This window comes from Dama dama, chromosome 33 (assembly GCF_033118175.1).
Source record: "Dama dama isolate Ldn47 chromosome 33, ASM3311817v1, whole genome shotgun sequence".
Lineage (NCBI taxonomy): Eukaryota > Metazoa > Chordata > Mammalia > Artiodactyla > Cervidae > Dama > Dama dama.
Window position 1 is genome coordinate 16,240,896 of NC_083713.1, and position 25,102 is coordinate 16,265,997.

The window sequence follows — 25,102 nt, forward strand, 5'->3', positions numbered from 1 at the left end:
GAGAGACATAAAAATACAACTCAACAAGCTCAGTAAACTTCAATTACGATAAAATGCAAAGACAAAGAAAAGGACACCTAGATATATTATAGTCAAATTGCTGAAAACCAAATATAAAGAGAGAAATCTTGAAAGCAGCTAGAGAAAAACAGCACATTATCTGAGGAGGAAGATGACAGATAGTTGATGACACATTAAAAATAATGGAAGAACTGTCTAAAAATGATGGTGAAATAAAAGTAAAATATGAAAAAAAGATAAGAAAAAATGAAGATATTTGTCACCAGCAAGTAAGCTTCACAAGAAATGCAAAATGAATTCTCAGTGTGAAGTGAATTTATATCAGATGGGAATATGCATTTGAGGGAAGAAATAAATATAACCAGGTATTGTAAGTTTGAAAACAAATATTAAAAAATTTACTCAATATCTTTAATATGTATAAAGTTTTGAAAGCCAAAATTATGGCATCATAGCGTGGAGCTTATAATGTCTGTAGATGCAATATACATGTTAAAAATAATAGAAAAAGGGGATGGGGAAATATGGTTGCAAGCATATACTTTATGAGAAGTGATACAATATTACAATAATATTACAATAATTCCAAGTAGGTTGGAGAAAAATTAAGGATGTGTATCAAACACTAAGAATATAATTCAAAGAGATTTATCTAAAAAGTCAATAGATTAAAGAAAAGTCTCAAAATATTTGACTAGCTCAAAAGAAGGCAGAAATAGGATCAGAGAAACAAAAAATAGAGGGACAAACAATAATGAGTAAAATGGTAGACTGAAGTCAGAACATAACAACAGTTAAATTTTACATTGTCTAATCGCTCCAACTTGAAAAGCAGTGATTATCAGAAATAAAAAATAGCAGGGTTCAACTTTGTGTTGTCTGTAAGAAATTAACTTTAAATATAAGGACAAAGGTAGAAGGAAATTGATAGAAAAAAACTATACATGTAAACAGAATGCATAAGAGCACTGGAGTTGTTATATTAATACCAGATAAAATAGGTTTCAAGACAAAGAACATACCAAAATTAAATATTTTGTGGTAAAAGTTTAATTCAAGGACATGAAAATCATATATGTTTATGTATCTAAAAACAAATCTTCAAAACTCCTAAAAACAAAAGTTTACAGACGAAATGAATGAAATAGATAAATCCGCAAAATAGTAGATTTTAACATGCTTCTCTCAGCAACTGATAGAATGACTAGAAAAATATAGAAAATCAATATAGATAAAATGGACACTATCCATCAGCTTGGACTAATTAATATTGATAGATTATAGATAGCATCTACAGAATATGCATATTTTTAAGTATGCATAAAATTCATCTAGACAGAGTATATGCTAAGCCATAATCCAAGCTCCAATATATTTAAAAGAATTAAAAATCACCCAGATTTGATTTCTCTTATCAAACAGACCAAATTAAAATGATTTATAAAGAAATTAAAACACACTTATAAAGAATCCCTGGGTCAAATTAGAAACCACAAAGGAAATTTTTTAATATCTGAAACCAAATTATAATGAAAATACAAAATACCAAAACAGATAAAGCAATGTTTTTGAGGGATTTATAGCTGCAAATTCCTCTAATGAAATGAATATTATTATTATAATATCTCTGTCTTCACTATACTACATGAATCCATGCGTGTGTGCACTCACACTGCTTATGACCACTAGAATAGAGAAGTAGCTAGAACAGACTAGCAACCAGAAATAGTGGGAAGTATATGGGAATATATCCTTTGATATAAGGAAACTAAGGTCACAATTTTAAAATAAATTTTTATTGTATTGGAACAGGATGGTTTATTTAAAAAGTTAAAATTAGCTAGAGATTAGGTAAAATACTATATCACTATCATATGAGTAAATATTTCAATTTAATAATAAATAAAAGAACATTTGCATTACATTGTCATTTATTCTTAAAATAGTAAAATCGGAATCCAAAAAGTAAACTATTGATATTATAAATCTCATAAATTTTAAATTATTCATTGACAAAATACATCATAAACAAAGTTAAAAGACAAATAACAGATTATGAGAAAAGATATGCAGTACATCTCAGAATACAGATTTCTTTGCTGTAGAGAGAGTTTACAAATTAATTTTAGAATATGAATAAAATAATGCAATTTGAAAAAGAAGCAATGTTGGAAAATAAATACACAAGTTGCTCAGTTTTATTGGTAATCAAGTAAATGCCATTTAAAACAGTGATATACAATTTTGGGTCCAAAATATTGGCAACAAATGTTTTAAATCAATAAAGTCATGTTAGCATAACTAGAAATTTTTCATCAACTGTTTCTAAATGGAAAGTTAAAGTTCTAAAATGGTATTTGAAGCAAAATAAACTTAGGAGCAAGAGCAGGAAGAACTAGATTATGAGAATTTAGAACACAAAATTTAGAATTTAGAACACAATTCACAAGCCTGGACAGTCAACAATAAAGGCAGCAACAGACAAGATGCAGAAGCAGAGAAACAATCATATCAGGAGTAGTTCAAACTTGACCTCAATAGCAGCTGTTTAAAAATAATAATAAAATGTAGGGACCTATCAGGCAGAAGAAAATTGCTTCAACTTCCCCAGCAGGGCACTATAACTACTAGTTGGCAGGGCAAAAGAATCTCATGGTATCCTGAGCCTGCAATTCATTTCCTCCACAGGGAAACCACCACTAAAGATTTTCTGCCCCGTAGAAAAAAGAATCTATCTGGCTCTGAAGCCAGATGGACTGCATTAGAATGCCTACTTTCTACAAAGCCTTCCTTTCTTCATCTAAAAATGTAGATATTACCTACATTGTGAGGATTAAAGAACAGAAAAAGTTAATCACCCAGTCTCTGGAACAGAGGAAATATGCATCAAAAGTTAATTCTCCTTCTTTTCCTATCGCCTGTTACAGTTCAAACTAAGCATCAAGAGTGCTTTGTACATATTGTCACGTAGCTGAGTAAGTCAATTAGTAACCCTTTGATTTCACGTTAATCGACAAAATTATTTGATAAAATACGAAAAATGAAAGAATTTCTGAAATTGAGTTGAATTTGTCTACTCAGGGGGAAAAAACACTGTTTAGCACTTACATTTTAATCTTGGTTTTATGTAAATGACTCCTTTCAGGTTTATTCTCCTTATTTCATTCTTAGGTACAGTGACAAAAACAATGGAAATAGAGTTTGAAAAACTTCCTTCAAGACGCAACTGCTTTGTAGACTACTCCGCTAACGATCTTACCTATGTTGTTTAGTCACTAAATCATGTTCCACTCTTTGTAACCCCATGGGCTGTAGTGCCAAGGTTGCTCTGTCCATGGGACTCTCCAGGCCAGAACACTGGAGTGGGTAGCCTTTCCCTTCTCCAGGGGATCTTCCCAAGCCAGGGATCGAACCCAGGTGTCTTGCACTGCAGACAGATTCTTTACCATCTGAGGCACCAGAAAGACCCACTGCAACAAGAAGCCACCACAGAGAAGCCCCTGCATCACAGCAAAGAGGAGCCCCCATTCACTGCAGCGAGAGAAAGCCCACTCACAGCAGTGAAGATCCAGCACAACCACAAATAAATAAACAGACAAATACATCTCAGAAAAATTCCACTTCACCTGATCCTGATTCTAGTATTTTTTTGCTATGAAATCTTACTTGGTATTTATGTTTTTATTTTTTGAAGAACCCAAAGGAAGAAATTACCGAATTCATTTTATTTAAATTCATAATTTTTTAATGTCTTTCTAGTATTGTTCTGATAGGTTTGTTTTTTAATCAGCTTTTATAAATTATAAAACAAAACATACTCTCCTCACCAAAACAGAAAAAGCCATAAATTTTTGTATTTACAAATTTTATCTCACAGTCTTACTACCTTGAAGTTAAGGACAATTAAAAGCCAAATGAACCTAATCTATGAAACAGAAATAGAATCAAGGACACAGAGAATAGATTGGTGGTTGCCAAGGGGCTGAGGGGTGGGACAGGGTTGGATTGGGAGTTGAGCATCAGCAGATGGAAATTGGTATATATAGAATGGATAAACAATAAGGTCCTACTATGCAGCATAGTGAAATATATTCAATATCCTGTGATAAACCATAATGGAAAAGAACATAAAAATGATTGTATAATTTATATATGTAAATCTGAGCAACTTTGCTATATACAGCACTAATTAAAACAACACTGCAATCCAACTATATTTCAAGAAAAAATAAATTTTAAAAATACACTAAAAATAAAAATTAAATCAGTATTTAACTACCACAGAAATTTTGAAAAATGCCAAAAAAAGTAAAAGCCAATGGTGATATATATAAATTACAACCAACTGAAAATGTTTTTAATTTCCAATTGTCTGTTCCATTTGGTGCTTCTTTAAGTTTGTTTTTGTAGGCAAGTACTTATGGCACAGGGACTATAACCAGACTTCCTGAATTTGAATCTCTGCTCAGCCACTTACTAATTTTGTACTCTTTGGAAATAATTAACATTTCTATGCTTCAGAATGTTTCATTATTGATACAAGGGAAAAAAATAACAGTATTGTTCTTATAGGATTGATATGAGTATTGAAAAAGTTATTAAATATAAAATACTCGGAATAGCACCTGGCATACTAATATAGAATCTTAATTATTTTAAAATCATAATATAAAATGGAGTACCTAAATTTTTCAGAAGACTATCTAGAGACCCAAATAAATGATAATTCCTTGTAATGCCTTTACACCAACATAACTGAGGCTGTTTGGAGAATCTTAACTTTCCCCCAAGTAGAACACTCTCTGACATTCTTATGCTGTTGCCTGAACAGAACCGTCATGTGCAAGAAGCACTGCACAGACTGAACTGCACAGACCCAGCAGAAGAGATGATAGAAAGCCTCAGCGCAGGCGGTTAGTACATATGTTAAGGCCATCCACAGACTCTCCAGGTCTGGGAACTGTGCTCAAGTTTCAATTAGTCATCTCACTCATTTTTCTTAGTGCAAGATCTGCCTTTTAGATTTGCAGATTGAAAATTGGAGAAGATATCAGCATTCAAGGAGTTTTACAGTTTAATGAGCTTAAGCAAAATCTTTTTATAACCCAGATTCTCTAATACAATTTAAAATTGTAATTCAAGCTTGAGAAAAAAAAAAAAAAAACACCTCTGGGACAAGTGAGAGAAGGGGAAAAGTATGGAAATGATGTTCTTTCACTGTTCTCTCTTTCATATGATGTTCTGTAATTAATGACTGTTGTCCTCTGAGTTCCCATTGAAATTACCGCTTTACTCTCTTCCCCGCTGGTAACTTTCACAATGATTGGTATCTAAGGTCAGAGACAAAAAATAATACTACGAATTAGGTCACTGTGTCCTAAATGACTAATTGACACTTGCTTCCATGATATATAGCACTGTGCCTAAAATCCTAGACTCTAGCCTTGTCTTGATCTTAACTCTTTACCAGTACTCAAGAGCAGTCCTAAAAATGGGTTGAATTGTCTCTAATGCCTGTGACTCTCATTAGGCCAACTAGAACTGATCATGGATAAAGGCTTGATGTTTCTTTCTTCTAAAAATGGTTAGCTGCCAGGTTCCCCACTTCTCTGGTCTCTCTTCCTCCTGACACAATGTTCATAATTGTTGAAGTTGGGTCATGCCTTCATGATGCTTAATTTTACTGCTTCTCTAGTGAAGGTCTGAAATTTCTCATAGTAAGGTTTAAAAAAATGAGAGAAATTATTACTCACCTTTATACTTTATAAGAAGCTTTATTTAAACATGTTTTTACTAAAAACTTTTAAAGATTTTTTGACAATTTAGCAATCCAGGAAAGTTTTAAATAGTATAGCAAGTAGCTAATCTGTTTACTCACCCCCCTTCTCCTCCATTGGCTGGAAAGCAAACACTGGATGAAAAGAATCATAAGAAGAAAAAAAAAACACTATTTTCTTAAACATTAACTCTTATTAAGCAATAGTGAAAATGAAGTCGCTCAGTCGTGTCCAAGTCTTTGCGACCCCATGGACTGTAGCCTATCAGGCTTCTCCGTCCATGGGATTCTCCAGGCAAGAGTACTGGAGTGGGTTGCCATTTCCTTCTCCAGTAGTGAACATTTTAATTGGATTGTCATGACTTAAGTATTTCTCAATGAATTCATTGTTATATGTCTTCTACCACTCTGCCACATAATAAAAGAAAGCTCACACCAAGCCTTCTCTGCTGTGAGTGAACAATGCCTATTTAAAATGTATCTAAATTCAGTCAAACAAAATCTAATGTTTCTTTCCCATACTTTTACTTCCACTCCTTTCCTTCTTTATGCTTTCTTTTAACATGGACTCAGAAAACTTAAATAACTTTAGAAATAGTGAAGTCATATTTCATATATTATAATTAATTCATAAGGCAGAGTTCAAAATTACCCTTTTTAATTTCTTAAAATTTCATCTTCAATTTAACTGAGAATGCAGCCCTGCTTAGTAATGTTTTTAGATACACCAGATAAATATTAAAGCATATTTTATCCCATAAAAGAGAAAGAGAGGGAGCAGAAAAGACAGAACAGTAAGACAAAATGTTCAGAATTTGTAATACTTCCTGGATTAACCATATCCTTGCTTCCATCTAGCCTAACTTTTTTGGACACACACACACACAAGTAACAAAGCACCTCTCTTAATCTATTTCTCATCTTCTTTCTCCCTTCTTCCCTTCCTTCCTTCTTACCTGTTTCATCACTGGTGTACCTGAGAAGGAGTGCAGAGACAGGTATACTTGAATCAGTGTAAGTTAGTCTATGGCACAGCCTTGCTACATTGTATTCTTCTCAGTTGAACAATAATTTTATTTTATTTTTTTTAAGAATTCAGAGACTACCCCTCCTCTACTCATCAGAATGCAAAGCACAACAGTGCCACATATCACAAACGCATCAGTGCTTGCCCTGACCAGGTCTAAAACACAAGCATTCTCAATTTCTCAAAAGTAGGAGAGATACTTTATCAAAGTAAGGACTCCTACTCTTTACTTGGAAAATGAATACACTGGTTATGAATGACAGAGAATCAGCTTAAGCAATAAAGAGAAATATATTGCTTCTCTTCATTGGGAAGGAATTTGCAAAATCTAAAGCAGCACAGCATGTCCCAGGGCCTCAGAGATTTGAACCAGGATATAGTCAACTGCCAAAGGCTTTGGACACACTTCCTTCAGCAAGGCAATCTGAAGAGGAATAAATATTCTTTTTCCAATGTCTGCATGGTGATCTTAGAAGTTTGTGTCTGAGGCTTACCTCTAGGATAGTTATCATTCCCTAGAAACTGAGTTCCTACAATTGGCCAAACCTAGAACACACATCTATAACTACAGTTCGACCAGTGGATTTCTTCTTAGAAGAAACAAAATGAGAGAAAAAGTACCCTTGACAATCAACTACAATGGCTACTTTGTGGCCCTTGGGATATTCATTATGATGTGAAGTCAGCATTGTTATACCAAATGTTTTATTCTATAATTATCTATAATGTGTATTATAAACATGTTCACAAGTCAGTACCTAAATAGTCTAGAGATTTACATTCTTAGAAAAAAAAATTGTACTCATTTAAAATTCTACATTTCACTTTCAATGCTAAATGATAAGCTAGATATGTTTAGATAGATAATTAGGACTGCATACATCTGGAATTTTAAATCATTGTACTGGGAAAGGAAAGGGAAAGCTTTGGAGATCTAATGAATTGCAAAGATAGGAGAATAAGAGATATCTGTACCACAGAGTGAAAAATTAACAATGATAAAAAGAATTCTGATCAAAGATTTAATCCAATATCAGTATATTTTCATAAAACACTTTTGTCAATTAAAGAAACTATGTCAAAAAAGTGGGCTAAGGCAAATAGACTAACTGATAACGAAACTTAAAAGATAACATATCAACAGGCTACTTCCTTTCTAAAAATTTGAAGCCACAAAATTATTTCATCTCATTTTTATCAAAAATTGTTTAAGAGTACTTTGAAAAGTTATAGAGGTTTGTTAACATGGAGGTGAATAAATGGGCTAAAATCCTAAATAATCAATAACACCTTTTTCTTAGATTTATAAATATGTTTTGGATATCTTCTGCAAGATCAGAGAATAATGAGATATGATAACATATTTAACTGATTTTTCACAATCTGAAAAAAAATAAGTCTTTAAATTCTTGAAATAAAGTCATTTCATGAAAATTCATAAGCTATATACATACTTGTGTTAGGCCAAATATGAGTGCATAAAATATACAGTTTTTTAAATTTAACATAATGTGCTTATACTGCATTTCATTTCCAGTCTCACAGAAATGCCAAAGTTTCACCCTTTCCTGTCTAATCAAAGTATACAATGAAAATCCAGATAATTTTTAGAGTGTCTATGAGTATATCTATCACAGTCTCAGCAAGTTGGTTGAGATTTCCACTGAAAAAATAAGATTCATTATTTTCATATTGTCTAAGAAATGATAACAAATTGTTGGGCAGCTACTATTCGCCAGTCATTTTAAAGGCAATTTAAAACATAAATGCTTTATAATAAAACATTTATCACAGATATTAACATATTTTATCAATAAGAAATCTAAGGCTTGGAGACAATCTACATCAACAGAGCCAGACAGAATTGAATCAAGTTCGACTCCAAAGCCAATTCTATTGTATTTACTATAGTAAACTGTCTCCTAATTATAGACTTATACTGATGGGAGAAATTATCATTCCCAGCTCTTTTTTTCATTTCCTCTAAGAGGATTACACAGTTCTGTCCATTGCCATGTGACTTACAGCAGCTCCCTCGTGACGAAATATACTTCCCTACTAAGCGTCAGGCTTGTCCATGTTACTCACCTTAATCCATTAGCCATGGACATGTGTGATGTATTTTATGTCTGAGCAAAAACTTTAAGAGACAGTAAAAGCTTCTACCAATTGCTCTTTCCCTCTACCTTCAGAACAGCATGTGAAAAATGCAGTTTTCTAGTCTTATCTAATTCTAAGTATGAAAAAGATACATGCAAGAGATAAACAGCCAACAGCCACCAACATTTAATATCAAAGAGAAATAACTGTTTCTTGGTGTAAACCCTTGAGAATTGAGGCTATGTGTTATTGCAAATAACTGATGAGTATAAGACGTACTAAGAATATTGATGAACAGAATACTATCATTCCAACAGGAATGAAATAAATGTAGCCTTATTAGAATGTTCTGTTTCCTATTATAAGGGTAAAACTTCAAATGGAGGATGCTGCATTCTGCATTAACTATTGGTATGTAGCTCTAATGCCTAGGAATGCATCTGGGGAGCCTGAAGACAAAAATGAAATATTAAGGACCAAAAGTAAAGACAGAAGGAATCTGAGGCTACCTGGCACTGTAGATTTACTATTCCAGGCCTAGATTGCAACGTCCAGACTTCTTGTAGTGGGGAAAAAATAAACACTGTACATGTCTAATCTACTAAAATTAAGTTTATATTGCATGTATGTGTATGCTCAGCTGCATCTGAATCTTTGCAATGCCATGGACTGTATTTCACCAGGTTCCCCTGTCCATGGAATTTTCCAGGCAAGAATACCAGAGTGTGTTGCCATTTCTTACTCCAGGGGATCTTCCTGACCCAAGGATTGAATCCATGTCTCTTGAATATCCTGCATTGGCAGATGAATTCTTTACCACTGTGCCACCTGGGAAGCCCTCTCTCTCTAGGTTTCCAATTTAATAGATTGCTTTTAGAACAGTGTTTGGTTTACAGAAAAATTGAGATGCAAGTACAGAGTTCCCAAATACCCTCCCTCTCCTTCCCAACACTCCCCTTGCCCTCCTACAGTTTCACTTATTATTACTATCTTGAATCAGTATAGTATATTTGTTATAATGGATGATAACTCATATATTTTTATTAAAGAAATCCATAGTTTACCTTAGGTCTCATGTTCTGTGTTGTACAGTCTACAGGTTTAGACAATGTACATCCTAGAAGATGATGCTGTTAAAATGTTGCACTCAATATGCCAGCAAATTTGGAAAACTCAGCAAAGGTCACAGGTCTGGTAAATGGCAGTTTTCATACCCATTCCAAAGAAAGACCATTCAAAGAATGTTCAAATTACCCTACAATGCTAACAAGATAGTGCCCAAAATCCTTCAAGCTAAGCTTCAACAGTACCTGAACTGAGAACTTCTAGATGTACAAGTTGGATTTAGAAAAGGCAGAGGAACTAGAGTTCTAATTGCCAATATCCATTAGATCATTAAAAAGCAAGGGAATTTTTTAAAAAATCTACTTCTGCTTCATTGACTACACTAAAGCCTTTGACTGTGTGGGTCGCAACAAACTGGGAAATTCTTAAAAAGATAAGAATACCAGACTACAGTACCTGAGTCCTGAGAAATCTGCATGCAGGTCAAGAAGCAACAGTTAGAACCACATATGGAACAAAGGACTGATTCAAAATCAGGAGAGGAGTATATCAAGACTGTATATTATCACCCTGTTTATTTAATTTCCATGCAGTACTAGTTCATCATGCAAAATGCTGGGGTGGATGACTCATAAGCTGGAATCAAGATTGCCGAGAGTATGTCTGCTCAGATATGCAGACAGTATGGCTTTTATGGCAGAAAATGAAGAGGAACTAACAATCCTCTTGAAGAAGGTAAAAGAGGAGAGTGAAAAAGCTGTCTTAAACTCAACATTCAAAAAACAAAGATCATTGCATCCAATCACATCACATCATGGCAAATAAATAGGGAAAAAAGTGGAAACATTGAAATTTTATTTTCTCAGGCTCCAAAATCACTGCAGCCAGTGATTACAGCCACAAAATTAAAAGATTCTTGCTCCTTGGAAGAAAAGTTATGATAAACCTAGACAGCATATTTAAAAGCAGAGACATTACTTCGCAAACAAAGGTCCATATAGTCAAGGTATGATTTTTTTCAGCAGTCATGTATGGATGTGAGAGTTGGACCATAAAGAAGGCTGAGCACCAAAGAATTGATGCTTTCAAGCTGTGGTGCTGGAGAAGACTCTGAAGAGTCCCTTGGATAGCAAGGAGATAAGCCAGTCAATCCTAAAGGAAACCAATCCTGAATAATCATTGAAAGGCCTGATGCTGAAGCTGAAGCTCCAGTACTTTGGCCACCTAATGCAAGGTGCCAACTCACTGGAAAAGATCTTGATTCTGGGAAAGATTGAAGGCAAGAGGAAAAGGGGGCAACAGAGGATGAGATAGTTGGATAGCATCCCTGACTCAATGGACATAAACTTGAGAAAACTCTGGGAGAGTGAAAGACAGGGAAGCCTGGGTGCTGCAGTCCATGGGGTCGCACTCAGTCAAGATGACTTAGCGAGTGAACAATAGTAACATTTAATCACCATTAGGGTATCATATGGAATAGTTTCACTGCCCTAAAGTTACCCTCTGCTCCGCTTATTCATACTTCCCTCCCTCACTCCCTCCAGCTTCTGTCAACCCCTGATCTTTTTACTGTCTTCATAGTTTATACTGTCATTGAGTTGGAAGCATTTTCAGATTGTCTTCTTTCAGTTAGCAATATGAATTTAACTTCCCTTGATGTCTTTTTTGACAGGAGGCCTCAAGCTGCCCAGTGTAAAGATGGTAATGAACAGAAACTGAGGCCTTTTGACAAAAGTCAGTAACAGCTTGTCAGCCATGTGAGACAGCCACCTTGGAAGTAAATCCTCTAACTCCAATCAAGCCTTCATATAGCTTCTTCCCTGGGTGACTTGTAACAGCAATCTCATGAGAAACTCTGAACCAAACTTTGTACCCAAGCCCTGTCTTTAAAGAAATCAGGTGACGTTTTCAAAAGGTAAGTGTGGGGGATAATTTTATACATACAGCAGTGGGTAATTAATCCATATATATTTTCATCTAAGAATAAATTTTACTGTGTCCTGTTTTGATTGGAACTGATATCATGAAGCGTTCTCTAAAGAATTTCTATTCTGTGCTATATAGATTACCTGAAAGTATTTTTTCCCATTTATTTTCAAGAATTATCTTTGATTTATTGCACAGTTCTATTTCCCTTTAACTGGTGAATGACTTTTCCCCTTGTTAAATAATTCTCAAGTTGCAGTCATTTTCCTTCACCAGTTTATAAACAATAACAGCCTCCTACCTCTACTGCTGGGGGTGCAAAGTTCAACAATGGCCTGATTTTTTTCCCCGTTTGTACATAGCCTTGTCCTTTGCTTTAATTTTCTGGAAACTTGTAAGATATCTTCTCTCGCTCATTTGCTAGGATATGCCTACGAGTGTCATTGTTTTCTTTTTCTTCAGTTCAGCCTTCCTTCAGTGAAGCCTATAACTTAGGTGACCTTTTAAATCTGCAAATTAAGACCTTTTTCATTTAAAAAAATTTTTTTCTGGTATGTTTGCTTCCTCTCCTTCCTGCTCCTTTTTCTCCTTCAGTAGAACCTATTGCTCACATTCAGTCTCTCAGATTTATTCTATGAATTTTTCAGTGTCTACTTTTATTTTTTAACTTGTCTGTGCTTTGAGATATTTCTTACATCTGATCTTCTAAGGTATTAATTCAGTTTTCAATCCAGATTTTGCTCTCCTTTATTTCATAAATTCAATTTTCTAGGTTTGACTAGTGTATTTTTATGTTCCAAGAGGACTTCATAACAATGCCATTAGGAGTTTAATTGCCATCACTTTTTTGTTGTTGTCTTTTGTCTTTGTAATTCAAGATTTCATCATTTTTTCCCTAGTAATTCTGCACTACTAGGCACACATTTGATTATTCAACCTGATTCTTTTCTATGTATGGAGGCTATCAGAAGAAAAATTGCTTATTTATGCATTTATTTATGGCTTTATTGGGCTTCCCAGGTTGCACAGTAGTCAAGAATCTGCCTGCCAATTCAGGTAGATGCAAAAGATGCAGATTCAATCCCTGGGTCAGGAAGATTCCCTGGAATAAGGAATGGCAACCCACTCTGGTATTCTTGCCTGGAAAATTCCATGGACAGAGGAGCCAGGTGGGCTACCGTCCACAGGGTTGCAAAGAGTCAGACACGACTAAGCACCACCACTGCTACACTGGCTTTACCTGGGCTCATATCTAAATGTGGGGCATCATTAAGATGTAAACAACAAAGGGATTTGCTATACTGTGAGTCCATGGATTAAGGGCAAAGCGCTAGCCCCTGTGAAGCAAAATTTTGCCCTTATGGTCTTTCCCAATTTCTGTATAGAGGAGACCCAATCTGTTCTCCAACTTTCCGTCCAATCCCAACCTTTTCTCTCAGTATTTTGGGAAACTGAGCTTGTTCTTTTGGTTCCTTTTAGGCATTTTGACACTCCCCCTAAAGGCTATAGCATTCCTCCCAGACCTTAATAATCCTCCCCACAAAAGCTTCTTCTAGGAACTTCTTTATTTTACTAAATCTTTGGACTTTCAGGCCACATTCTAGATAATTTCTCATCCCCTCCATCACTCTTTAAAAGGATACCCATTATCTTGAGGTCTCAGACCTTCTCAATACTCGGTAAGCATCAAACCACTTAGCTCAGGGGTAGCAAAGAATCTAGATTTGGCAGAGGAGGGTAGGGGAGGAGAGTCATGTTCAGGTTCCACATGCCCAGAATTCCCTTTATCATGCTTAGACAGGAAAAGATGCTGCAAATATATTAATTTTCTATTGTTGCCCTAATAAATTACCACAAACCAAACAGGTTGAAACAATGGGGTTTTTTTTTGTTTTCTTTTTTGTTTTTTTTTTTACTGGGAGTGCCTGTAAGATCGCAAGTGTGAGTGGCAGAAGTCAAGCTTTGGCGGCATTGCATTCCTACTGAAGGCTGTAGAAGAATATCTCTCTCCTAGCAGTTCAGGGTATTGGCTGAACTTTGTTGAAATTGTAGGACTGAGGTTCTCATTTCCCTAAGACCATCAGCGGGAAACCAGCTGTACTCCACATTCCTTCTTATGTTTTCCATTTCATCCCTCTAGGTTTCGTAGGTTAAATCTCTCTTATGCCTCTAAACTTTCTCTCATTCTCTCTTGCCGTATCTCTTCAAAACTTCTCTGATGTTAAGGATGCATGTGATTATACTAAACCCATCAGATAAACCATAATAATCCCCCTATTTTAAGGTAACACTTCTGAAAAAGTAATTATTTCATATCAGGTACCATAGCGACAGAATCTAAGGATCAGGGCTTGGACATCTTGGAAGGCCATCCCTCTAACACAGCATATGTAAACATTGCTGTGAATAGCTGTAGCTCCAATAACTTTCATGGATCATGAAGTCATCTTGAATAGGGAGTGACCTCAGTTTGGACATTGAAAAAAAATAATATTGAATCACTTAAAAGTTCAGAAGCAAGAATGAGAAAGGAATTACTTCAGAAAGCAAAATAAATTTGGCTAGATGGACTAATTAAGAAACCTACTTCTGCATCTAATCAGGTAATCTTTATTATTCCTGATAATAGGATATAATAATTGCTGTGTACCACTAAATCTATGTGTTTCTTAATCTTCTTTTCCAAATGGGATAGTTTATGATGGTGAACCTATTGCTTCACCATCATGCACTGGCTATGTTAGGAAGAAATGTGCTTTTGAGTTTATAGTTTGATAAATCAAAACTAGCCAAATCAATGCCCAAAGGATAGAACAATAAACAAAGAAATCTTAATCTTTCATCTAGATTCCATACTCTTATGGAACATAAGATTGTTCCCCTAAAGAAGGGGACTAGTTTAACCTTATTATGGAATGAAAGGTGTACATGAGCGTCTGAGTGAGCTTAGAATCAAAGTAAGGCAGATTTGTCTTTCAATATCGATTCTTGAGTTCTTTCTCAGTAATAGAACTTTCTCATATACCAATTCAAAGTGTTAAATAATGACATCTAAGTAATGAAAATATCTATTAATGGCAAAACTTGTTGAAACAAAGTAAAATAATCTTGTAATTTCTTCCTACATAGTGAAGAATATTTTAGAGACTACTTAATAATACCAGTATTAAGCTTGATTCCATTTTGGCTCTTGCTTTTGTATCAGTTGCCTTCTTTCAAAGGAATAAAAATATTCTGTTAAATTTGAGAGCTTCTAACAGTTTCATTTTCACAACTTATTTACTGATTTCAAATAACACTTCTAATTTCTAATTATTTCACTAGTATTAGTTCAGAAGGTATAGAAACCCAAGACATTTATTCACTATTATGTATCATAATGTCTTTCTGTGATTTTTATTAGAATTAACAGCAATTGCTTAATTTAACATTGTATGCTGTGCTGTACTTAGTCGTGGCCACCTCTTTGTGGCTTCATGGATTGTAGGCTCCCAGTCTCCTCTGTCCATGAAATTTCCCAGGCAAGAATACTGAAGTGAGTTGCATTCCCTACTCCAGGGAATCTTTCCCACCCAGGGATCCAACCCGCATGTCTTGAGTCTCCTGTATTAGCAGGCAGACTCTACCACTAGTGCCACCTTGTTGTTCAGCCATTCAGTCATGTCTGACTCTGCAATCCCACGGACTGTAGCACGCCAGGCTTCTCTGTCCTTCCCCACCTCCAAGAGTTTGCTCAAACTCATGTCCATTAAGTTGGTAATGCCATCCAAACATCTTGTCCTCTGTTGTACCCTTCTCTTCCTGCCTTCAATCTTTCCCAGCATCAGGGTCTTTTCCAATGAGTCAGCTCTTCACATCAGGTGGCCAAAGTACTGGAGTTTCAGCTTCAGCATCAGTCCTTCCAATGAATATTCAGGGTTGATTTTCTTGAAAATTCTCAAAGAGACAGGAATACCAGACCACCTTACCTGTCTCCTGAGAAAACTGTATGCAAGTCAAGAAGCAACAGTTAGAACCAGACATGGAACAACAGACTGGTTCAAAATTGGGAAAGGAGTCTAACCCTTTATACTTTACTAAACCTGAATTCCAGACTGGTTCCAAATAGGAAAAGGAGTACATCAAGTCTGTATATTGTCACCTTGCTTATTTAACTTATATGCAGACTATATCATGATAAATGCCAGGCTGGATGAAGCACAAGCTGGAATCAAGATTGCCAGGAGAAATATCAATAATCTCAGATGATATGCTAATGATACCACTCAAATAGCAGAAAGTGAAGAGGAACTAAAGAGCCTCTAGATGAAAGTTAAAGAGGAGAGTGAAAAAGCTGGCTTAAAACTCAACATTCAAAAGCCATTAAAAAGAATTCATTTGAATCAGTTCTAATGAGATGGATGAAACTGGAGCCCATTATACAGAGTGAAGTAAGCCAGAAAGATAAAGACCAATACAGTATACTAACTCATATATATGGAATTTAGAAAGATGGTAACAATAACCCTATATGCAAAAGAGAAAAAGAGACACAGATGTACAGAACAGACTTTTGGACTCTGTGGGAGAAGGCGAGGGTGGGATGTTTCGAGAGAACAGCATCGAAACATGTATATTATCTAGGGTGAAACATATCACCAGCCCAAGCTGGATGCATGAGACAAGTGCTCAGGCCTGGAGCACTGGGAAGACCCAGAGGAATCGGGTGGAGAGGGAGGTGGGAGGGGGGATCGGGATGGGGAACACATGTAAATCCATGGCTGATTCATGTCAATGTATGACAAAAACCACTACAAGATTGTAAATAATTAGCCTCCAACTAATAAAAATAAATGGGAAAAAAATGTAAAAAAAGAAAAAGAAAAAGAAAATAAACAGGTGGACCCATATAGCTCAAATCCATGCTGTCCAAGGGTCAACTTTAATATTAACTGCAAAGAGTAAGAATCAAAACTGTATTTGCTGAACTTTCTGGACTGTCTTAAAACTAAAAAATAAATATACAGATGCATTAAAAAAAAAAAAAACTAAGATCATGGCATCTGGTCCCATCACTTCATGACAAATAGATGGGAAAAAAAGTGGAAACAGTAGCAAATTTTATTTTCTTGGGCTCCAAAATCACTGAGGATGGTGGTCGCAGCCATGAAATTAAAAGATGCTTGCTCCTTGGAAGAAAAGCTATGACAAACCTAGACAGCATATTTAAAAGCAGAGACATCACTCTGCCGACAAAGGGCTGTGTAGTCAAAGCTATGATTTTTCAGTAGTCTTGTACAGATGTGAGAGTTGGACCATAAAGCAGGCTGAGCACCAAAGAATTGATGCTTTTAATTGTGGTGTTAGAGAAGACTCTTAAGAGTCCCTTGGACAGCAAAGAGTTAAACCAGTCAGTCACAAAGGAAATCAACTCTGTAATTCATTGGAAGGACTGAGGCTGAAACAAAAGCTCCAATGTTTTGGCCACCTGATGCGAAGAGCCAACTCATTGGTAAGGACCCTGATACTGGGAAATATTGGGGAGAAAAGGGCCACAGAGCATGAGATGATTGGATGGTATCACTGACTCAGTGGACATAAGTCTAAACAAACTCTGGGAAACAGTGAAAGGGAAGTCTGCGGTGCTGAGTCCCTGGTGTCCCAAAGAGTTGGACGGGACTTAGCAACAAGTATCCGTTAAAGTAGCTGCTACTGTTTTTGGTTTCTGAACTGATCTCTGCTTTACAAGTATTTGATTGAGACATAAAATCAGGAAAATTCCAAATTATTAGCTTGCTTCTTCACAAAACCCCCCACCTTCAGAATCCTGACTGTGATTAAAGAACTCTGCAGTCAAGGACTCACCTTAGCTTTCACCATCCAGTTAGCTGTGAGAAAACTTTTGACAAAGGAAAAGCTGACGGTGGAATTGACTTGTGAAGGCAAAGTTGGAAGATGTGCAGCAAACACTAAGTAACATTATATCACCTATTCTATGTTCCATACAACAAAGGCCTGCTGATAATGTAGACAGTTTCATTCATTTGTAGCAATTCACAATTTCTTTAATTATCTAATATCTACTATTATCATTTTTTAATATAGCTGATTTGAAAACTGGTAAGTCACTCCCAGAAAATAAAGATTTGATTAAAGGTCTCACATCCAGATATGTGTATTTTTATGACAATGACACCTTCAAGACATCCTTATTATATTCATATTCAGGCTGTAGATGGTTTTTAAATGAGCAAGAATTACCTACATTATGGTTGCTCTTTGAAAAGAATCCCCTTAAGAAATGTTAACTTAAATTTTAGGAAAGGTACTAGGACAGTTTCACAACTGTTATATGATGATGTATATTAGCTGCTACCTCTAAAAGACCTGACTTCCAAACTTTAGCTATTTTTTAGTTTCTGGACTAAATATTAAGAGGATATCTTGAGTTTCAGGCTTCCCTAGTAGCTCAGCTGGTAAAGAATCCTCCTGCAATGCAGGAGACCCAGGTTAAATCCCTGGGTTGGGAAAATCCCCTGCAGAAGGGAAAGGCTACCCACTCCAGTATTCTGGCCTGTAGAATTCCATGGACTATATAGTCCATGGGGCTTCAAAGAGTCAGCCACAATTGAGTAACTTTCATTTGATTTCAGATTGGAAGTACCTATCATACAATGTAAGATGGAAATTTGATGTAGCTACAAAGGTTCTAAAGTCTCAGCAACCTTATTTTCTTTTATATTGTTACATTAGTAAAATTTCCTAATTAATATGTGACTTTTTTAAATTGTTTCTTTTATTTCTATAAACATATTTTACCTTTTGGATAATGAAATTACTATTCCTTATTTTTTCATGATTTGTTGGACCATTAACCACGACACTCTATAGGATATACTTCAGAAATGTTTAACTCATTACCATCCTATACATTATTGCATGTATTCATTTAGTAAATCATAATTAATTCATACTTCTGAAGTAGTTAAAACAATAAAGTGATTTAATTTACCTTACATTTCTTTAATCACTTATTTCATTAAATTATTTATTTAAACTGTAGCAAGTTTTGTAGGATAAGAATTAAATGCTTCTAGAAGCCCTGCTCTGTAATTTAGATATATTAGTATAAAATTAAATAATTGAATAGTTATGATATAAATATTATCATGCTAAATCAAAAAAAATGTTTTTGTAACAGCAAATGAAACAAGTGGCTAAGAGAGATGAGGTAATCATTTAATAAATGCAAAATAAAACCAATTCTTTCTAAGAATAAAAAAAAACTTTGCTGAGCTTCTAAAGACTGTCAAGAAAATATGTTTTATGTTTAACAACAGACATTAATATTTACAAATAGGCTATGTCACAATAACATAATACAGGCAAGAGTTTTTTTTGATTAAATGAATATTTATTCAATTTCAAATTTTAATTTAATTTACTGGTAGCTTTTAAAATATGTAGCAGAGCTTTTCTTTAAAAGGATAATTTGTGTATGAGAAATTGTAAGAATTTAGACACTTGGATTATAAATGTAAAAAAGAATTACTTATCTTTTTGAAACTATATGTATTTTATGACCTTCTCTGAGTTATAGTTTTCATTCCTGGTGAGAAGAACATTCTGAAGAAATTAACAATAAACAAGTTTATTAGGGCACTTGAAAGGTGGGGGGTTGCTAGTAATGAATATATTTCTTCTCACTAACATCAAAACAGAATATATAATAGCAAGCTTATTAACCGAAATGTGTTATATATACATGCTATTAGCATCTTTAACGTAACCAATCCCAAGACCTAATTCTTGGTCTTGGTCTTGGGACCAATTTTAATTCTCATCTAGGTTTTTACATATTTTGTAGGCATATGCAAATAGTATTGGAAATATATTTCTGGAGCTCAAGAAAGCTATCTAAACCTAAGTAAGAATTCAGTCTCAAGTGTGCTATTTATAACTGAAAATTTTCTATCCAAAGAAAATTAGGCTGAGTTAATAATAGCTCCAATAATGAAAAAAAAAAAAAAAAAAGAGAAAATCAAAAAAAGAATCCTGGAGTGTTCTAGCATTTAGAAGATGTATGAACCAGAATACAAACATATGACAAAAGGGACACTGGTTGAAGAACATAACTAGAATAAACTTTGTAAATTCTCAAGGTACTGTTTTAGTGTACAATAGTCTTTAAATCATAACTTTCAAGACTTATATGTCTTATTCACAGAAAAGAACCCAATGGTGCCATCTGGGGCACTATTGCAAGTTTAATAGAAAAGATAAATATATGGAGGCAGAAGTAACTTTCAACATCATTCAAAGTATATTATCTGAGCAAAGACAGAGTCCACTTTCCTCACTAAGGGCTTCAAATAAAAAAAATAATTTATAGGAAGTGTCTTTGTGGCATAAAAATCATTCTAGAAATTTAAGTTATCATCTCTGCATCTGGAAAGTGATACTTACCAAGACACTCTTGAAGCCCCTTTAGAGGTGTACAGAGAGTTAGAAAATAATTTATATTTTATATTTGGCTCAAGCTTATTTTGTATCTGTATACTAGATTATAAGTGTTTGGAGGAGTTTTACTCCCATCATTCTTTCAATTCCATTCTGATAAACATTTAGAGAGTTTACATTAAAAATGAACATGATCTTTTCCCAAATCTTTAACAGATTAAGTTGAACTTGAAGTATTGATCCGGAAGTATTTATTGAGTACCTTAAGGGAAAGTCATCAGAATTAGCTTTGTAGAAATAAAAAGTATCAGAGCTTTGGACAAACTTTGGGCAGAAAAAGACAGAGAACGAGAACCAATATAAAGAAAAAACCATATAATAAAGAGATGATATCATTTAAAAAAAAAAAAAAGGAAATGTAGAATAACAGGGGTTGACCAACAAACAAATAGTTCTCTTAAAAGAGTTAAAAGTGTCTGTCTTGCCTTTGCAAAAGTCTTCCACCTACAGTATTGGAGTTATAATGAGAAAAACACATATCAGATGGGTCTGGTTAGCTCCATCTTGTGGGAAGTTTGGGAACAAGATAAGGGAAGTGATGGTGCCTGAGGTAAAGAATTTTAAGTCTGCAATGGTCCAGACCAGTCTACTCCCAAGTGTAGACTCTACACCAACAGGATGTGAATCAGTCAAGAGATTGTTAGAACTGCAGAATTTCAACCCCACCCCCTGCGTGGGACCTACTGAATCAGAATCTACAATTTAATAAGATTTCAAGGGGATTTGTATGTATAGTAAAGAAACATTGCTCTAGAGAGCAACTGTGAACTGTAGACCAATGGTTCCTGATACTGGTCAATTCAGCACACGCAATAAATCATGTAGTTACTCTTTGTTTTCTCACTTGTTCTCCTCCAGGTTGATGGCTATGAGTCAACTAAGATCAGAATGAGACAGAAGTTCCCTAGGCTGGTGCCCATTTGAAAAGACTCTGACGCTGGGAAAGATTGAAGATAGGATAAGAGACGACAGAGGATGAGATGGTTGGATGGCATCACTCACTCAATAGACATGAGTTTGAGTAAACTCTGGGAGTTGGTGATGGACAGGGAGGCCTGGCGTGCTGCGATTCATGGGGTCGCAAAGAGTTGGACACAATGGAGCGACTGAACTGAACTGAGGCTGGTTTCTCACCTGAGAAGAACAGGTTAGAAAAGTAGAGTAACTACACGATTTATTGCGTGTGCTGAATTGACCAGTATCAGGAACCGTTGGTCTACAGTTCACAGTTATCTGAACTGAACTAAGGCATTCAATCTAAGCACCCACTGCACACAAGTGACTCTCCTTGCCTTTTCTCATAACACTGAGGGGTTGTTGCGATGGGGCCTCAACAGAATATATCAATATGTCTTGGCCTTATGGTGGCAATACTAAAATATTTTATAAAACATTTCTTTAAAAAAATACTATAAGCTTACACAAATCGAAATTCTTCACTTTTTGGAGAAAATAATGCTAATAGAGTGTTCTCTTTAGAGATCAAGAAAAATGTTATTAAAACATTTATATAAAGCACATGAATAAATGTTAGCATATTAATTAGTTAAAACTGTTTCTTGGTTCTAAATAGAAATATTATCCTATTAATGTTTAATGCTCTATGAAAGAAAATAATTCACAACTAAGCTGTTTAATTTCTCATTTTCTGCTTGCAAGTCTTAAGTAGGTTTTTATACATTATAATAAAAGATCTTGTCAGAAATTCTTATTTCCTGGGGATTTAGCAAAAGATAATAAATGCAGTTTCCAAAAAGTTTTAAACTCAAGTAGTCATCTTTAATAAATTGTGTTTTAGCTCCCTCTTAGCCCATCTACCATATTCATTAGAGAGAGGCTTCCATATTGAGAGCTCAAAAATCAATCTAAGTATATTCTCCTAATCACTTTCACCCAATGGGCTGATCTCCAGATATCAAATACTTACACAGATTGTATGATAATGGCATTGGGACTCATTATTAGACAACCTTTCCTCTTTGGGAATGATATTGGTCTGGAAATTATCCTGTAGAGAGATTTCTAAAACAATTATTTTTATTGTGAGTAATTTTGTGCTTTATATGAAGTTAGAAATGAGAAAAACACAAATCATTTTCTACTTATAGGAATGGAGGTTGTATTAAACTTAAAAAGTTACTTTAGAGATGAAAATGCTTTATGCAAACTATAACAGATTTTATTCACTTGGGCAGGCATCACTTTTCAAAGACTAGTTATTAGCTGATGCAGAAATTATAGTAACATTTCAAATATAAAAATTAAATATTTATTGTAGTTACTAAAAACCAAGTGTTTGATATTAAAAAGTTTGAATGTGTTTACACTAACAAATTAATATGTCAGAGGAGATTTGCAGGATTAAATCTTAGTTCTTTGAGGATAATATACATCAATGCCCCAGTTAGGCATAACAAACATGATATAAACTTTATCTAATTTTTTTCAAAATTATAAGTAATAAAATAGTTTATGATTCTTAGAATGTATTTCTCTTTATTATAGTAGCAAAGTAGTAATTCTGAAGAATGAAAGTGATGAAAACATTATCTTATACTAATGACTCCCCAATGTTGCAGTTGCTGAATTTTTTGGTTTAAGCTCCAACAAAATTGATTAATAAAATAATGTTTTCCCTTATGCTACATACACTAAATATTTCTAGAAAGCTTTGAGTACACAGCACAACCACTGAGATTCACAGTTAAGATATTAAAGAACTAATGAAGAAAGGTGAGAACTTCCTGACTGAAAATCTCCAAGATTAGCTCAGACAAAACTTCTATGAAATGCTGCCCAAATATGAAACATAGTCTTCTGTTACATTCAGCAGAACAGATTAGATACTCCTGCAATAGTGCTGAATAAAAAAATTTAAATATAAACAGTGATGCTGGAACGTTAACATTAGTGGATATAATCCAGACAATTTCTGAGGTAATATGAAGACTAGGAGATTCAAGATCTTTAAGTTTACATAAGGTTCTCAGCAACAGTGTGATAGACTCTAAGATGCAAGCAGGGAGAAGAATGATAAGGTTGTAATAGCCTGAATTAGAGAAACTGGGAATCTGGTCCTGCCTTATTCCTAAGCTCCAGCCTCTAAAGTGACTAGAAAACTCTAAATCCAACAAAGTTCATTTCTGACCCAGTCTCTAAGACTATTGATAACTTCAAGCACAAAGACATTAAGAAATCCTATCCTGGGTGGCTCAGCAGTTAAAGAGTCCTCTTGCCAGTGAAGGAGCCAGGGGTTGGATCCCTGGGTTAGAAGATGACCTGGAGAGGAACATGGCAACTCACTAATATTCTTGCCTGGGAAATCCTCATGGACAGAGGAGCTTGGCAGACTACATTCCATAGGATTGCAAGGACTCAGACACAACTTAGTGACTAAACAACAGCAGCCCAACGTGATGAGACACATAGTCAAATTATTCTCACTATTAATCTTACAGGGCTTCCCTGGAGGCTCAGACAGTAAAGAATCTGCCTGCAACTTGGGAGACCTGGGTTCAATCCCTGGGTTGTGAAGATCCCCTGGAGGAGGGCATGGCAAACCACTCCAGTATTCTTGCCTGGAGAATCCCCATGGACAGAGGAACCTGGCAGGCTACAGTCCACAGGGTCACACAGAGTCAAACACGACTGAGTGATTAAGCACAGCACATGTAAGGACTAATCTTACAAACTGGTCTGTTTGGATAATTGGGCTTCTAATTTGTTAATGGATTTTGTCTATCCTGGCCTCAATTCTTATCATTGAAATCTAACTTTGTTCCCTGTACCTAAAACTCTGGATCTTTGCATTAAAGATGATTTTCCAGACTCTAGGATTGAATCCCTGTCCTGCCTTTACTCAACCTGTTCATGTCTCAGGAACTGGATCGTGTCCTTGAATCTTAGTACAATAGAAGAGAGTCTGTATATGATGTTTCCCTTATCCCAAACATACTTCCTATTCCTCAGTTCCCCATTTCTGTGGTCTGTCTGACTTCTGGATTGCTGGCATGGTCTATTTTTAAAGATAACCATCCCTTATTTATCACAAAATCCTAATTGCAAATTTCAGACTTAAATAGAAGATTGTAGGGAAAACCACTAGGCCATTCAGATATGACCTAAGTCAAATCTCTTATGATTATACAGTGGAAGTGACAAATAGATTGAAGGGACTAGATCTGGTAGACAAAGTGCCTGAAGAACTATGTACCAAGGTCCATAATATTGTATGGGAAGCAGTGATGTGACCAAAACCATCCCCAAGAAAAAGAAATGCAAAAATGCAAATGGTTGTCTGAAGAGGCCTTACAAATAGCTGAGGAAAGAAGAAAAATGAAAGGCTAAGGAGAAACAAAAATATATACTCATCCAAATGCAGAGGCATAAGAATAGCAAGGAGAGATAAGGAAGCCTTCTTAAGTGAATGATGCAAAGAAATAGAGGAAAATAACAGAATGGGAAAGAACACCATAGACAAAAAAATGTTAATGACAAGGATAACCAAAATGGTATAATCACTCACCTAGAGCCAGACATCCTGTAGTGCAAAGTCAAGTGGGCCTTAGGAAGCATCACTATAAACTAAGCTAGTGGAAGGGACAGAATTCTAGCTGAGTGATTTCAAATCTTAAAAGATGACACTGTTAAAGCACTGCACTCAATATACCAGCAAATTTGGAAAACTC